Below are 18,488 nucleotides of genomic sequence, written 5' to 3'. Positions count from 1 at the left end.
AAACCAAGGAGCCACCCTCTCTACCTCCTTCACAAAGTTTTTAAGTGTTCTTCCTCCAATTTTGATGTCCCTCTGCTTTAACACTGTTTCCAAGGCCGTGACCACAGACTGTGAGGATCCCATGATGGGCCAGGAATGCCGGCAGCTTATCTATGTCCGTCTGACAAGGCGTGAGGTTAAAGGGTAGAGACAGACACGCTGCTCTCTTATGTATGGGAGTCTTACATGCGCCTCTCCGGATGGTGCCGCTTATCTACGTCGGCCTTATTGCGTCCTTGCTCCTCAACAGTCAAAATCGAAGGTAAAAGGGAGCTGCGCGAAGCTCACTTATATACAAGAGACTGAGACGTGCCTTCAGCTGCTGTGATCGTCCTTTTAACAGCGAAAATGGTGAAAACAGAACATAAAGAGTAGGGTGGCTCCCAGGACAAATACTATAGCCTCAACAAATCTTTCCCAAGGCGGTGACAACCCCAGACCAAAGTCCAAGAGAGGGCTGCCTCTCCGAACGTACCTACCTGCAGTTCTGAATCCTCCTTGTCGCCAAGGGATCTCCGAAGGTGCTGACGATGGCAAGGTCTTTCCCGGGTTTTCGGCACCAGATGTCCCACGCTACGTCTCACCAGCAGGAACGACGCGGCACACACAGGATCCTACTGCAGAAAAGCTTTAATGTGTCTTGAGAGGGAGAGCATAAGCTTACAATGCGGAGACGCCGAGTGAGGAATAACCGTCCCTTATATAGGAAACTATCCTCGCCTAGGACGTGTCACTCTCTGACTGGTCGCTGCCAATTATGCCAGATGACGTACCAAAGCGTACGTGTCCCTTTGAGTAGGGAAGTTACCAGGCGCCTGCGTATTGCCCTTTTTACTAGGTGCGTTCTGCCGGATGCTGGTGCCATCTTGTAATGGAGTATGTGAGGACAGCTCCTCGGACAGCTCCTCACATCTGTGAGGACAGCTCCTCGGACAGCTCCTCACAACTCCTGATCTTATTCCCATATTTTCTATCACCAGGGTTGTCTCCCTTTGTGAATTCTTTATTGTTTTCTATTTCCATTTTTAGATCCTAGATGGTTTTGTTCAATTACTTCCCCTGTTTGGTTGTGTTTTCCTGTAATTATTTAAGGGATTTGTGTTTCCTCTTTAAGGGCTTCTAGCTGTTTACCCGTGTTCTCCTGTATTTTTTAAGTGAGTTATTTATGTCCTTCTTAAAGTCCTCCAACATCATCATGAGATGTGATTTTAAATCAGAATCTTGCTTTTTCAGTGTGGTGGGGTATCCAGTACTTGCTTTAATTGGAGAATTGCATTTTGATAATGCCAAGTGACCTTGGTTTTTGTTGCTTTGATTCTTGCACTTGCTTCTCCCATCTGGTTATCTCTCATGTTAGCTGGTCTTGCTGTCTCTGACAGTGGCTTGAACGTGCTGTAAGCCTGTATCTCATCACTCCTGGGAGACTAGTTATCTCCCAGCAGGATCTTCATACAGAGAGCTGTCACACAGGGTCAGCTCTGGGTGCAGACAGAAACTGGAAGGATCATTTCCTAGACTGTTCCTCATTTCCTGTGTCCTGAGGGCTCCAGGTGGGTCCCTCTGAACAGAAGTGGTGGTCTTACCTGTGCTCTCAGATGTGTCAGCACTCCTGAAAAACCAGTTCTTTCCTGGCAGTATCTGGATACAGAGAGCTGAGTTTTGTATCTTCATAGTTTGTGTTCATTATGGGAGGGAAAAGGCAGCAACTTAAGCCTTCTTCCAAAGGCCTGGAAGATTGTTGCTGGTTAGGTAATGTCCTCTAGTTTGTGTACCACTTTCTAGATGTAGGCAGAAATATAGAAGTCATTCCATTTCTATTGTCTTGCCCAAAGGAAGGTGGCATAGATTCTATGTTCTGATTGCTAAGCTTGTACTGGAGTTCATTGTTTATAAAGTGAGTCGATTATGAAGCAATACCTGATCAATTAGGTGTAAGACCATTTTGAATATATGTACAAAAGTAACAGGCCACAATTTTAAGATGGAACTTGCATTGGGAGGATAGCAAAGAGCAGAAAGGTCACATAATCCTTCAGGAAAAAGTTTACTTAGGAAATTGGAAGAAGGTTCAGGAAATACCTTATCAGGTACAAATGATCTCACAGGCCAGAATACCCAGGTGTCCTGGAACTCTGAGGTATGCATGCCAACAATCAGAGTATTTTTTATTAGAAATTGGTTGGTACAACATGACTTTGTGTACTCCACAAGCCTTTCAGAAGCAGCATAGGCCTGGGCAACAAAGATAGAACTGCTCAATCTAAAGGAAGTAGGCGTTAGATCAGATCAAATTTTTACTGTCATGTCCTAGGACATCAGGTCAGAGTGGTCTGCAATCTTTTTGGTTATTTGGTCATGCCTGGCCTCACAGTTCATAAGGGAACAATTAAAATCCCTTAAAGAAGTAGAACTGAGGATTCTATAGATAGAAGTGGATTCCCTGTCAAACCATTTTCAGGGTATATTGATTTACAGTTTCCTTGACAAAAACATGAAAATCTGAGTTTGTTTTCATGTCAGTGTCTCAGTCTATAGCCTCCTTATATTTTTGGTTGTGAGCCTAGACTTTAACGGCTGAGCCATCTCTCCAGCCCAGTCTACAGCCTTCTTAATCAGAAGAATTTGTATGAAGCCCTCTTAAAATGAAAGTATGTCTAAAGTTCCTTTGTTCAAAGAAAAGATAATGTAGCCATCTTCCTTGATAGAGTATGTATGCCAGGGGTTCTTCATTGCATGGTAATTGGGCCTACAGTTTACCTTAAACTGCAGAAAAAAATTGAGGAACCATTTATTAAGAATAATGCCTGAGGCTCAATCTACAATATCAAGTAGTTGTGTGGGTCTCCTCATATTAAATGAATGTCTAGGCCTCCTTTGGACAAACAGGTGTTCAAAGAACTCTAGAAAAATTTTATCTCTGAGTTCTCTACTTTGGGCTTGACAGCAATCTGTGGTTTCTTCTGACAGATTGTGTCAATGTCTCTGGATCTGTTTCCTACTTAAACTTATAATGAGCCACAGAGGTTTCCATGTGGAGAACAGGTACCTTTCTTGTGATAAACTGAAAGATATATGGCTTTGGATCAAGGCTGAGGTTTTGTTTTTGGTTTTTCGGTTTTGTCCTTTTTATTTGCTACGGACTCCAGAGCTCTCTGAAGCTTGCTCTGTCTGTCTGTCTGTCTGTCTGTCTGTCTGTCTGTCTGTCTGTCTGTCTGCCTGCCTGCCTGCCTGTCTGCCTCTCTGCCTATTTATCTTTGTGCTAGAAGTGTATTTCTATAACCAATAAGTTCTGAGAGATAAGCTCCAGTTTCTCTTAGTTGGATGGTAGACCTGAATCAGCCATGAACATAAGGAAAAGTACCGATGGTATCTTGGGCACAGGGATTCATTTTCAAGAACTCTTCTGCAGAGCCTGAATATTTGAGATACACTTCTAGGGCACAGAGTCAGTTGTACACATTGCTTCATCAGACGGGTATATCTCAGACCAATACTCCATACATAAGAAGATTAAATGTTCTTATTCACAGTCAGTATGTTATAGCAGCCCCACTTTGGTATACCATTATAGTCAGGAGCTACTATGCTTAGAGGAAATGAGTTTAAGGCTCTCTTCAGAAGATGTTCCAGCAGGCTATCTGTCCCTATGAAGTCATGTGTTAGTTTTATTCTGAGGGGGCATATCTAAGATTTAATGGAGTTATTATGCAGAGGCATAAATTGTTCTGGTTCTAGAAGGATAGGTCTGATGCCCCATTGTGACTGCAGAAATTCTATTGCATGTTAATTCTAAAAGGGCTATATAGGTTTGACACCTCCTTAGCAGATTCAGTAGGTCTGAAGAACTTTGCTTAACAAGTCATATGTCTCAAGACTCCATCAGTTCTTGAGGATATGTGTGACACCCTTGTTCTAAAGTGGTAAGTCTGAGGTACGTTTAGGCAATTAGTGAATATCAGAGGTTTTCTTGTTCTCAAATGACTGGTGTATCAGTTCTCCCTTGAAAACTTGGGAGTGTCTGGCAGTTAGATGTTGAGGGGGTACATCTGAAACTCTTGAGTTATTGATGAAAGTTGTGAGACACATTGGTTTTAGACAGATAAGACTAAGCAATTTGGGCTATAGGAGAAGATCTGAGAATCCATGGTCCTGAATGGACAGATCAGAAGCCCCCTTAGACCATACAGTAGTTTGAAGATCTGTGGTTCTAAAGTGGTAGGTCTGGACCCTATTTGAGAATGACTGGAGTGCATTTGGCTTTGTGGTTTAGACAGAGTATGACTGAGGACCTGTTGAGCCCTTGAGAATGACTTGAGCTCCACTTCAGACATTGGGGAACATGTTAAGTGTTCCTTGTTTTGAAGGAATAAATCTGAGGTGGCATTGTTAAAAACACAATTTGAAGGAGCACTGGACAGAGTAAAATTGCTTCAGGTATCTACCAACAGGAAATATTAAAGATATTATTCTTGATAGTCAGAAGGCCTCCTACTATGTTGGGGACAGCAAGAGGTCAAAGATTCTTGTGAGTAGCAGGGGAAGATCAAGGGTCAATTTGGGCAATAGTGAAGGACTAAACATTTCCTCATTCATTCTTCCTGTAATCCTAGAACATCCAAATCATACATGCCAGGCAGCAGTGTAATCAATCTCCAACATGCTAGAAGGCAGTTTCCAGCTATGTCTCCTGATAATAAATTAACTATAAAGGAAATGGCTTCTTTGTTTCTGCTGACCAAGGTTAATATATATATATATATATATATATATATATATATATATATATATATATATATTCTGGTTTTAGGGCTTTTCTGGCTACTCTTAGCCTTTCAGACCTCAAACACCAGGGTCCTATTCTTTGGGCAGAGGTCATGAGGTCAGAGGATCAAAATAAGCAGCACTCAGTGCGCTTTATAAAGGGAGTTGATTTTGTCACCTGTTAGGTAACATGAAGTATGCCTAGGGCCATACAACTCAGAAGAACCACATGTTATTCACAAGAGGAACAAATTATATAGCATGTTCTTTTATCTAGAAAATTGTGAGCTACTCTTAATCAGAAGGGTGATGGCTTCCATGCTTTTAGTCACAGGGCCCTATGTGATTCTTCATTGGGCTTCTGAGGCAGCAAGGAGTGGAAGTCATAGGTCTGACATAGGAGTTTGGTTGACAAGGACCAAACTCCTGTCATTCATACAGAGCACATGGTATGAAAACATGAGGGTTGCTTTTGGATAATTAGAACTGAAGATGCCATGGTAAGAAATAGTATTACTCAGGCTCCTCTCTTGAGATGGGCTGCTTTAGATTTTCCATTTTGCAGGCTGGGCAGCTCTTGTGCCTATTTGGACAAAAGGGGTAAGTTAGAGGCTTCTTAGGTCATAATTTGAATGTCTGACCCACTATTGATTAGAAGACAAATTCCTGGATTCTCTTTTATCACAAGGAGCAACTGTCATGCTCTGTTGTTAGATGGGATATATAAGAGTTCCTCCCTTTCAGCCTGAAACATTCTGAGGCTGCCTGAAACAAGGGGGATATCTAATTTCTGTTTGGTGAGACTAGAAAAGTCTAAGGCCATAGTGGTCAGACTGAGAAGGTCTGATACATCCTCTAGGGGAGAAGATAAAACTAATATTCCCATTTTACCATGGGATCCTTGGAGACTGCATGGGACTAAATGTGAATATTTCTGGCTCCTACCACAGAATTGTTACAAACAGGTAACACATGTTCATACTGGAATCTGTGACTCTCTCTTGATAACAGAGGGACAAACTCAGGTTCCCTAGTTGGGGTATGGTATATCTGAATTTTCATTGTATATCAGGGAATGATGCCACATCCCCCTTTTTATTGGTACAGATATGAGTCCCTGTATGATAGGAAGCAAAGCCCTGGGTTTACCCCTTTGGCCCTAATAGAAGGTTTTGCTTCCTCTTGGACAGAAAGAGCCTGTTTTGATACATTCTTGGTAGAAACAGGGTGTCTGACATCCTCTTGGCTGATAATAAAAGTTATGTATTCCCATAGGGATTGACTGATTGGCAGAGTGATACCACCTGAGACAAACTCATGTGACATTTTGCTGCAATAGAGTCTTGTGCTGAGACAAGAAACTTGGGGAAGCAAGACCCATGGATGACACATAAAAAATTAAAATTACAGGTGGTGTTCAATGTGGCTTAGGCATAATGGTTATCTCTGCTTCTAATGTAGAGAAAATGAGCAAATTTATTTAAGGAGAATAGCAAAATGACACCTATTGCAGCTGGGTGATATTCTGCCTTGTTACCAGAGCTTGGTTTTTCTTTTTTTTTCTTTTTGGTTTTGCTTCAGAGTTTTCATCACTAGTGGTTTTGAAAAGTTTAATGGGGAAACTTGATAATTCTCTTCTGTTAGAGAAGACTAGAGAGTTGGCTATTCACTTAGAGAGTTTGCAGATAGAGGTAGAAGTGCCTGGAAAAAAAAGTTCCCAGTGGTAGGAGAAAAATTCAGGGTTGGTGAATGAGACTGAAAGTGTACCACATGATAAAAGCAGAAAGGAAACTAGGCAGGAAGGTAAACTACTGCCCTCCCCTGCAACGAGGAGACTAACAGAGTAGAAATGGCACAGGTACAATAGGTTAATGTGCAGGTAAGTGCACCACCAGAGAATTTTCTTGGACCTGCAAATGTACCTTTAACCTTTCCAGTTTTTTAGCACCATATGCCTGATAATAATCGTGAACAGGCTTATAATGAATTAACCCAGTGACTGATAAAAGTGTCATGTCTGAAGCATTTTAAAGAGCCTGTTGTATCTTATGGTTTGTATTCTTCTTTTATTAAAGAAATGCTAAATAACCGGGTTACAGAGCATAGGGTGATCCCAGAAGATTGGACAGGATTGGTGTTAGCTCTTCCAGTAGCTAATCAACAATTGGTGTCAGGGTGGAGGCAAGAAGTCAACATAATTTAGCCCAACTAGCCCAACATAATTTAGCAAGAAGAATCAGAGAGAGGCACAGCCTAGCAACTCTCCTGGCATTAGTTTGTGCCACTGATACTGTTATCCTGACACTAGTGAACTTGACTGCTGGCATATCCATGAAGAATTTGAAAGTGAATCAAGCTGCTGCTGCTGACCCATGAACTGAACTGCTGAACTCCTGACAAGCAGATGGTATTTGGTCCAAAATAACCATTTCTAAATAGGTCTACTTCCCCTGTATCCATTATTTTCTACTACCTCTGGTGGGTAGTGGGCTACAAGGGAGGTTAAAGCATTCAAGATCCATCATAGAGAGTAGGCATGGAAAGAATTAAAGTTACCCAGGTGAACATGAAGAAGTTTACAGAGCCCCCGAGCAGGTGGTGAGTAGTATGTCCTAAAATCATTTTTGCTACTGAGGAAAGTTTTATATCTCCTTGGAGGTAGGTTAAATATGCCAAGTACTTTCATGAAGGCAGAAAAGCTTCCTCAACTCCATCAACAGATGGCAAAAGTACTACTGTTATTTGGGCAAATGGAAAACAACACAGAGCTCTTGGGGAAGAAGATGAAACTACTAAAAAACGCTAGGCAGATGTTAAAGGTTCTAGATACCCTTATTTATATGCTGATATCTGGGACCCTAGGAGAGATGGGAAATGTTGTCAAGCAAGAAGGATGGAGGCAGAAGTACTTTTTGGTGCTTTGGAAGACATGGAAGTTGTCAGACCCTCTTGAACTAATGGCAGAAATCCTAGAGAGTTTTTTTGTGTTTGTGTTTTTTTTTGTGTGTGTTTTTTTGTTTTTTTTTGCAGATGTGGAATTTCCTTCACACCCTTGGTGTCAAATAGCAAAGGTTTTGTAGAACTTAAGTCTGAATTGGAAAGAGGAATATCATATCACCTTGTACATAGAGAAAAGGCTTGGGAGATGTTGAAAGGGATGAAGAAAGACCTGAAGGCTTGGGGCAAGTGTTGAATATACTAGAGCCTTTGGGGTAGACAGAGAAGGCCTCTGAGATTCTTGGGATGATATGGGTTGCCTAGCATGAGCTTTGGTAGATTGCTTCATAGTCCCTTGGTCAGATGTGGAACATTTTGAAGCTTTTTGGACAGACACAGCACAGAAGGTGTGGCAATCACCTGAGGAGTAATTGTAGCTGTTGGTGTTTTTTGACAGCAGATGATAATGCACACCTCCTTTTTGCAGAAGGGGCAATGCTGAAACTGTCTTCCTCAGTTGTAAAAGTTCTGAAGTATCCTTCATGAGAGTATCATCTCTTAACCTCTTTTTTATAGAAACTGCATGCCAGAGGTTCACTTTGGTAGAGGGAGAATGTCTAATGAGAAGGGATACAGAAGAAATGCTCTTGGGCAGATGGAGACAATTGTGAAGCACCCTGTTCAGATATGATACAACCTAGGGCCTTTTATGAGAGGAGGAAGGTATTAATATGCCTTGTGTGTCTTGACTATGGCTTCAGAAGGAGAATGTACTTGAGTTCCCTGTGCCCTCTCCTAGAGCATCATGGACATATGTGGGAGGACTCAGATACTCATGGGCATATAGGGAAGTTACCAGATCTCTGTGCGTACTTGTGAAAGTTCCAAGAACACTTTCTTTACCTGGAGAAGGGAAACACCTTTTGTATAAGAATGTCTGTTTTTCTAGCCATCTGGATAGGCAAAACAGGTTTCAAGGACCATTAGAAGATAAAGACAAACACAGAGCCTTAGGGGATTTGGAGGATGTTCTGGAGACACTTGTGCATGTGAGGAAAGAATAACAACTTTTTGTGAAGATGGTAAAGAGTTGCTAGCATCATGTTTAGTTGTGGCAGTTTGCTGATACTCTTGAGGAGTTCCTATGTATTGTGAAATTTAGGAAGGTCCTATAGATTTATGTGTGCAGGTAGAATCCAAGAAATCCACTTCTTTATATGGAGAGGATGATACATGAGTTTACATGTCACATCCCATAGCCCTTGTTCACATATGTTGAATGTAGAACCGTGTGTGAAGATGGACTATAACCTAGAACATCTTTTATAGATGTGTCACATCCAAGAGCCATTTATTTAGTGAGGATTCCACTATAATGTAACAGACTCCAGTCCACTTATGAGGTAGGGTAGAACTCAGAGAGTCCTGGAGAGGTTCAGTATGCCCTAGTATCTATGATATATATGTATAAATTTCAAGAGCAGAATGTCTTATAGATCCCTGGGCAGGTAGGGATTGTTGTACTATTTCAGCAAATGTGAAGCTTGCATGGCTCGTTTGTAGTGTCATTTGTAATGTTGGCTCTTTTGGGCCTGATGTCAATTCAGCATGACCCTTTTGTCTGGTACAGAATATTTGAAGTCCTCTTGGTCTAATATGGACATTGTGAAGTCCCTTTTCTTAGAGGATCTATCTCTTAGTCTCCTTCTGTTAGAACGGGAACGTTCAGGGTCCCTTCTTATACTAGAGAATGTTTGAATCTCCTTTTCTGAGGGAGAATACATTTGATAATATGTCTTTTACCTTCCATAGATGTGGACAACCCTACTGCCCCCTGACAGTTGGGAAAGTCTGAATTCCCCTGAAAAAGATGGTTAAGGGGCAGATTATTTTTTGTATGTGCAGAAGGCACAAGAGTCCCTTTGCTGAAATTAGGAGATTTTACTTCTTATATATTTGTAGAACTCTCAAGAATTCTTTCAAGGATGACAAAGGTCCTTGAGCCCCTGTTGATATACGGAAAGTTTTATTACTCCTTGGGCAGGTGTGAGCAGTATGAGGTTAATTTTGGTAATCATGATTGAGTGTAGTACCTTTGGACTGTAAGTGATGATCTGAGGCCATTTTTTAAATTTCCAAAGAATTGTTAATTGGGGGAAGTTCTGAAATCACCTTGATCAGTAGGGTCAGGGCTTAAACTCACTTTACTAGAAGTGCATTGTATAGGGCCTTCTTGGGGAGAGGAATATCTTTGGTTGTCTTGCTGAGTAGCTCTCCACCCCACTTTGGCAGCTGTCAAATTTGTTAAAGTCTCCTGGAGAGATGTGGTAGGACTTAATCCATTTGGTGGAAAATAAGTAACCACTGTGCCACCCTTATGAAGAAAAAGGTTTGGAGCTCTCTTTGTCTGGTGTGACCTGTTGTAGGTCCCCTTGACCTGAGGGGTCTTTTCCAATTCTCTTTGTAGAAAAATTGGAAAGATTTCAATGGGTAGAAGATGAACTTTTGAACTTCCTTCCAGAAGAGGAGACATACATGATTTTATTTCAGCACAAGTGAGAGTACCTTGGAATTCGTGAGCAGATGTGGAATGTCCCTGTAAATCCTTGAAAATATTTGGTTAATCCAAGAATCTCCTGGGTGGATATGGACAGTCTCTGAGCATCTTAGGAATAAGTGCAAGATTGCAGACTTCCTTGGCTAGAAAGGAAAGTCAGAAAGAAATCTTGAATATATGGGGAAATTACCTGTCCATATTGGTCAGAGGATCTGGTACCCACTGTCAGAGGCCATGGCAAGGAATTGTTGAAGGAACAAGATGATTGGAAGGGGCAGAGGATACTTAGGGAACTATGCTCTCTATTCCCTCTTGTACCAGGATAGGACTCGCTGTCAGATGGTCACCAGTGTTGAAGTGATGTCGGTTGCTGCCTCATACCTGAATGTGAAAGATTGATACAGACCCTCGCTGCTCAGAGACTGTGGGGGCTAGATAATCTTTTGTGTATTGAGTGAGGGAAAGAACAAGTGAAAATATTGAATGGAGAATAAAATGCATGGAATTGATGTTATAAGTATTTTTTGTAGTTTAAAGATGACCTATCTTATATAAATTTGTCCTAGATAAAATTGCAAAAATTGTGAACATTTTCTTAGATGCTGAAAGACATCTCTAAATTACTACTTAATATTTACTACGATGCTATCATGTAAACAATATGCTATTATGGGTATTGTCCAGAGAATATGAACATTTTTTATCATACAGATGAAATTTGATTTTCAAATACTTTTATCTGTGTTTCATTAACTACACAGAGTCAGAACACAGACAAGGTTAAACTCTTAAATGTAGGAACTATGGCCTTACACAAATATTTTGTCTATCAGATTATATGATGAGTCCCTATAACATCTTAATATTTGGATTCTTTTTGGAAGATCATATAATTCTCCTGAAATCACAAAGTGGTTCATATTGGTGGCTCTCTGAGGGCATTCAAATTCATTCAAATGAAGTAGCTGGAGCACAGTTGCACAGAATAATTTTAGTGCCCTTATTCAAGTTGATTTTTTGGAATGTCATATTTGTAGAGCAGTTACTACACTGAGGATTTGTAAAATGAAAATATGGATGAAGATATTACTTTAGTGACAGAGAAATTTAGTTTGTTTGTTATATACATTGCCAGTATTCTTTAGGCAGTTTTTGTTTTTGCTGGATGAAATGAGTTTGTTACCAAGGAGTTCTGTTTCCCATTGGATACACAGCCAATAAGCCTTGCATTATTGAGAAGCATAGTGGCTTTTTTTAATCATCTAAATATTTTCCTGTGGTATCACCTTAGTGTTTTGCTACATGTTCTTTCTCCTCAGAATTTTTGATGCTACATTGCTCCTTTCTTTGTTTAACCACAGTTTATCCCAGTAAATTAAATTTTAAAGGTATCTATTGCCAGGTATCTCATTCTTTTCCTACAATCTGGATATATTCTCTTCCTGGTTAATTTTATAGTTTACTGCATTTATCCTCCATACTAGTACATATTAGAACAACTTTTTGCTCACTTACTGTAATTTTGTTTGTCTTGTACAATTCTTGAAAGAATTGAATTTACATACCTGAATTTTCAGGAGCCATCTTAGGAGAAGCTAATAACGGACAAATGATCTTCCTGAGATGAGTATGCTTTGGATTACAATTTATGACAGATTTGCTGTTATAGTGAAGGCCCAGGAGAAATTCATTTTAGGAAAGATTCCTGCAAGTGATATGCATCTGCTGTTATTAAATACGTAACTATCAAAGTATTAACATACACTTTTGAGCAGATCCTGGCAGAAAAACAAAGATGTGTTTTCTTGTGATAAGGCCATCTAGACAAATACATAATAATTCTATATAATTTCTGATTTAATTCAAATAAGCTTTAGAGAAGCTCTTAGTTGCTGGAAAGATGTTATGAAGTTAGAATCAAGAACACACTAAAGAAAGAGGATTTCAGAACAATTTTCCTTATGTTCATGTTCGATGTAAAAATACTCAATAAAATTCTTGCAAACCGAATTCAAGAACACATCAAAATGATTATCCATCACAATCAAGTAGGCTTTATCCAAGAGATGCAGGGATGGTTGCATATATGGGAATCCACCAATATAATCCACCATATAAACAAAGTCAAATATAAAAACCACACGATCATTTCATTAGATGCTGAGAAAGCATTTGAGAAAATTTTAACACCCCTTTATGATAAAATTCAGGGAAATATCAGGAATTCAAGTTTGCATATGTAACATAGTAAAAGCAATATATGGCAAACCAGTAGCTAATATCAAACAAAATGAAGAGAAACATGAAGCAAAACCACTAAAATCAGGGACTAGACAAGGCAGCTTCCCACTCTCTCCCTACTTATTCAATATCATACTTGAAGTCCTAGCCAGAGCAATCAGACAATGAAAGGAGGTCAAAGAAATACAAATTAGAAAGGAAGAAGACAAAATATCACTATTTTCAGATGATATGATAGTATACTTAAGTGACCCCAAAAGTTCCACCAGAGAACTACTAAGCCTGATAAACAACTTCAGCAAAGTGGCTGGGTACAAAATTAACTCAAACAAATCAGTATCCTTCCTCTACTCAAAGGATAAAGAGGGTGAGAAAGAAATTAGGGAAATGACACCCTTCACAATTGTTCCAAATAATATAAAATACCTTGGTGTGACTTTAACGAAGCAAGTGAAAGATCTCTATGAGAAGACTGGAAGTCTCTGAAGTAATGAATTTAAGAAGATTTCAGAAGATGGAAAGACCTCCCATGCTCATGGATTGGCAGGATTAATATAGTAAAAATGTCCAGTTTGCCAAAAGCAATCTACAGATTCAATGTAGATCCCATCAAAATTCCAACACAAATCTTCATAGAGATAGAAAAAGGAATTTGAAAATTCATTTGGAATAACAAAAAACTCAGGATTCCAAAAACTATGCTGAACAATAAAAGAACTTCTGGGGGAATCACCATCCCTGATGTCAAGCAGTATTACAGAGCAATCGTGCTAAAACTTATATGGTATTGGTACAGAGACAGGCAAATAGATAAGAGGAATAGAACTGAAGATCCAGAAATGAACCCAAACACCAACAGTCACTTCATCTTTGACAAAGGAGCTGAAACCATCCAATGGTAAAAAAATAGCATTTTCAACAAATGGTGTTGGTTCAACTGGAGGTTAGCATGTAGAAGAATGCAAGTGGACCATTCTTATTGCCCTGTACAAAGCTTATGTCCAATTGGATCACGGACCTCCGCATCAAACCAGATACATTCAAACTAATAGAAGAAAAAGTGGGAAAGTGTCTTACACATGGGCACTGGGAAAATTTCCTGAACACAACACCAATGGCTTATGCTCTAAGATCAAGAATCAACAAATGGGACCTCATAAAACTGCAGAGCTTCTGTAAGGCAAGGAACACTGTCATTAGGACAAAACAGCAACCAACAGATTGGGAAAAGATCTTTACCAATCCTACAACTGATAGAGGGCTAATATCTGAAATATATAAATAACTCCAGAAACTAGACTCCAGAGAGCCAAATAAACCTATTAAAAACTGGGGTACAGAGCTAAACAAAGAATTCTCAGTTGAGGAATATCAAATGGCTGAGAAGCTCCTAAAGAAATGTTTAACATCCTTAGTCATCATGGAAATGCAAATCAAAACATTCCTGAGATTCTACCTCACATCAGTCAGAATGGCTAAAATAAAAACTCAGGTGACAGCAGATGCTGGAGAGGATATGGAGAAAGAGGAACACTCCTACATTGTTGGTGGAATTGCAAACTGGTACAACCATTCTGGAAATCAGTCTGGAGGTTCCTTAGAAAACTGGACATTCGACTACCTGTGGACCCAGCTATACCCCTCCTGGGCAAATACCCAAAGATGCTCCAACATACAACAAAGACACATGCTCCACTATGTTCATAACAGCCTTATTTATAATAGCCAGAAGCTGGAAAGAACCCAGATGCCCTTCAACAGAGGAATGGATACAGAAAATGAAGTACATCTATGCAATGGAGTACTACTCAGCTATCAAAAACAATGACTTCATGGAATTCATAGGCAAATGGATTGAAGTAGAAAATATCATCCTGAATGAGGTAACCCAATAACAGAAAAACACAGATGGTATGCACTCAATGATAAGCAGATATTAGCTCAAGACTCAAATTACCCAAGATGCAATCCACAGACCATATGAAATTCAAGAAGAAGGATGACCAAAATGCAGATGCTTCACTCCTTCTTAAAAGAGGGAACAAAATTATCCATAGGAGGGTATATGTAGGCAAAGTTTAGAACAAAGACAGAAGAAACGGCCACATGTGGTTCATATATATACATGCAACAAAACTAGGTAAGATTGATGAAGCTAAGAAGTGCATGCTGACAGGAACTGGATATAGATCTCTACTGAGAGACCAGCCAGAACATGTCAACTACAGGGGTGAATGCTAGCATTAAACCACACTGCTGAGACTGGGAACCCCTTTGGAGGAATTAGAGAAAGGACTGAAAGTGCTAAAGGGGCTTACAACCCCATAAGAACAACAATGCCAACCAACCAGAGCTTCCACTACCCAAAGATTATACATCCACTGGCCTATGACTTCAATTGCATATATAGCAGAGGATGGCCTTATTTGGCACCAATGGAAAGAGAAGCCCTTGGTCCTGTCAAGTTTGTACTCCCAGTGCAAGGGAGTGCTGGGGGGTGGTAATGGGGGGATTCATGGGGAGGGGAACACCCTTATAGAAGAAGGGGAGGGTCTTATGGACAGGGAACCAGGAAAGGGATTAACATTTGAAATGTAAATAAAGCAATATTCAATAATAAAAAAGAGAAAATGAATTTTAAAAAGAACAAAATATGTCCACTCCTCAGAATAGTAAGTAAAGGCTACATAATAAGAAATACAATGAGCTTTGATAATTACATTAAGAAGAGAAATAGAATTGGGACAATCGTGCATTCAAGAAAAAAATTTAAATCTTTTTTTTTTTGTGGAATATTTTAAAACACACTGGAGAAACGAACTGCCCCCCACTCAGTTGGCTGTCCCTCAATGCTTTCCTTTCTCCTTATTTTTTTTATTAACTTGAGTATTTCTTATATACATTTCAAGTGTTATTCCCTTTCCCGGTTTCCGGACAAACATCACCCTCCCCCTCCCCTTCCTTATGGGTGTTCCCCTCCCAAACCTCCCCCCATTGCCACCCTCCCCCCATAGTCTAGTTCACTGGGGGTTCAGTCTTAGCAGGGCCCAGGGCTTCCCCTTCCACTGGTGCTCTTACTAGGATATTCATTGCTACTTATGGGGTCAGAGTCCAGGGTCAGTCCATGTATAGTCTTTAGGTAGTGGCTTAGTCCCTGGAAGCTCTGGTTGCTTGACATTGTTGTACTTTTGGGATCTCGAGCACCTTCAAGCTCTTCCAGTTCTTTCTCTGATTCCTTCAACGGGGGTCCTATTCTCAGTTCAGTGGTTTGCTGCTGGCATTCGCCTCTGTATTTGCTGTATTCTGGCTGTGTCTCTCAGGAGCGATCTACATCCGGCTCCTGTCGGTCTGAACTTCTTTGCTTCATCCATCTTGTCTAATTGGGTGGCTGTATATGTATGGGCCACATGTGGGGCAGGCTCTGAATGGGTGTTCCTTCAGTCTCTGTTTTAATCTTTGCCTCTCCCTTCCCTGCCAAGGGTATTCTTTTTCCGCATTTAAAGAAGGAGTGAAGCATTCACATTTTGATCATCCGACTTGAGTTTCGTTTGTTCTAGGGATCTAGGGTAATTCAAGCATTTGGGCTAATAGCCAGTTATCAATGAGTGCATACCATGTATGTCTTTCTGTGATTGGGTTAGCTCACTCAGGATGATATTTTCCAGTTCCAACCATTTGCCTACGAATTTCATAAACTCGTTGTTTTTGATAGCTGAGTAATATTCCATTGTGTAGATGTACCACATTTTCTGTATCCATTCCTCTGTTGAAGGGCATCTGGGTTCTTTCCATTTTCTGGCTATTATAAATAAGGCTGCGATGAACATAGTGGAGCACGTGTCTCTTTTATATCTTGAGGCATCTTTTGGGTATATGCCCAAGAGAGGTATAGCTGGATCCTCAGGCAGTTCAATGTCCAATTTTCTGAGGAACCTCTAGACTGATTTCCAGAATGGTTTTACCAGTCTGCAATCCCACCAACAATGGAGGAGTGTTCCTCTTTCTCCACATCCTTGCCAACATCTGCTGTTACCTGAGTTTTTGATCTTAGCCATTCTCATTGGTGTGAGGTGAAATCTCAGGGTGGTTTTGATTTGCACTTCCCCTATGACTAAAGATGTTGAACATTTCTTTAGGTGTTTCTCAGCCATTCGGCATTCCTCTGCTGTGAATTCTTTGTTTAGCTCTGAACCCCATTTTTTAATAGGGTTATTTGTTTCCCTGCAGTCTAACTTCTTGAGTTCTTTGTATATTTTGGATATAAGGCCTCTATCTGTTGTAGGATTGGTAAAGATCTTTTCCCAATCTGTTGGTTGGCGTTTTGTCCTAACCACAGTGTCCTTTGCCTTACAGAAGCTTTGCAGTTTTATGAGATCCCATTTGTCGATTCTTGATCTTAGAGCATAAGCCATAGGTGTTTTGTTCAGGAAATTTTTTCCAGTGCCCATGTGTTCCAGATGCTTCCCTAGTTTTTCTTCTATTAGTTTGAGTGTGTCTGGTTTGATGTGGAGGTCCTTGATCCACTTGGACTTAAGCTTTGTACAGGGTGATAAGCATGGATCGATCTGCATTCTTCTACATGTTGCCCTCCAGTTGAACCAGCACCATTTGCTGAAAATGCTATCTTTTTTCCATTGGATGGTTTTGGCTCCTTTGTCAAAAATCAAATGACCATAGGTGTGTGGGTTCATTTCTGGGTCTTCAATTCTATTCCACTGGTCTATCTGTCTGTCTCTGTACCAATGCCATGCAGTTTTTATCACTATTGCTCTGTAATACTGCTTGAGTTCAGGGATAGTGATTCCCCCTGAAGTCCTTTTATTGTTGAGGATAGCTTTAGCTATCCTGGATTTTTTGTTATTCCAGATGAATTTGCAAATTGTTCTAACTCTTTGAAGAATTGGATTGGTATTTTGATGGGGATTGCATTGAATCTGTAGATCACTTTTGGTAAAATGGCCATTTTTACTATATTAATCCTGCCAATCCATGAGCATGGGAGATCTTTCCATCTTCTGAGGTCTTCTTCAATTTCTTTCCTCAGTGTCTTGAAGTTCTTATTGTACAGATCTTTTACTTGCTTGGTTAAAGTCACACCGAGGTACTTTATATTATTTGGGTCTATTATGAAGGGTGTCGTTTCCCTAATTTCTTTCTCGGCTTGTTTCTCTTTTGTATAGAGGAAGGCAACTGATTTATTTGAGTTAATTTTATACCCAGCCACTTTGCTGAAGTTGTTTATCAGCTTTAGTAGTTCTCCGGTGGAACTTTTGGGATCACTTAAATATACTATCATGTCGTCTGCAGATAGTGATATTTTGACCTCTTCTTTTCCGATCTGTATCCCCTTGATCTCCTTTTGTTGTCTGATTGCTCTGGCTAGAACTTCAAGAACTATATTGAATAAGTAGGGAGAGAGTGGGCAGCCTTGTCTAGTCCCTGATTTTAGTGGGATTGCTTCAAGTTTCTCTCCATTTAGTTTACTGTTAGCAACTGGTTTGCTGTATATGGCTTTTACTATGTTTAGGTATGGGCCTTGAATTCCTATAATTTCCAGGACTTTTATCATGAAGGGGTGTTGAATTTTGTCAAATGCTTTCTCAGCATCTAATGAAATGATCATGTGGTTCTGTTCTTTCAGTTTGTTTATATAATGGATCACGTTGATGGTTTTCCGTATATTAAACCATCCCTGCATGCCTGGGATGAAGCCTACTTGATCATGGTGGATGATTGTTTTGATGTGCTCTTGAATTCGGTTTGCCAGAATTTTATTGAGTATTTTTGCGTCGATATTCATACGGGAAATTGGTCTGAAGTTCTCTTTCTCTGTTGGGTCTTTGTGTGGTTTAGGTATAAGAGTAATTGTGGCTTCATAGAAGGAATTCGGTAGGGCTCCATCTGTTTCAATTTTGTGGAATAGTTTGGATAATATTGGTATGAGGTCTTCTAT

General features: G+C 40.0%; 1 protein-coding gene across 2 annotated transcripts in view; it reads left to right on the top strand.

The window, feature by feature from the left end:
• The first annotated feature begins 3,813 nt into the window (after positions 1–3,813).
• Tesl1 (testin LIM domain protein like 1) overlaps positions 3,814–18,488 on the top strand; it is a 58,873-nt gene continuing 44,198 nt past the window's right edge. The window contains exon 1 of one of the 2 annotated variants that reach the window (XM_039100397.2): positions 3,814–3,959. The gene's annotated coding sequence lies outside the window, so the exon portion shown is untranslated. Of the gene's footprint in view, positions 3,971–18,488 lie in introns of both variants that reach the window. The other variant, XM_039100398.1, reaches the window with a different exon arrangement.

This window comes from Rattus norvegicus, chromosome X (assembly GCF_036323735.1).
Source record: "Rattus norvegicus strain BN/NHsdMcwi chromosome X, GRCr8, whole genome shotgun sequence".
Taxonomy (NCBI): Eukaryota; Metazoa; Chordata; class Mammalia; order Rodentia; family Muridae; genus Rattus; species Rattus norvegicus.
Note: the sequence above shows the minus strand (reverse complement) of the source record. Positions and strands in the feature narration are given on the sequence as shown.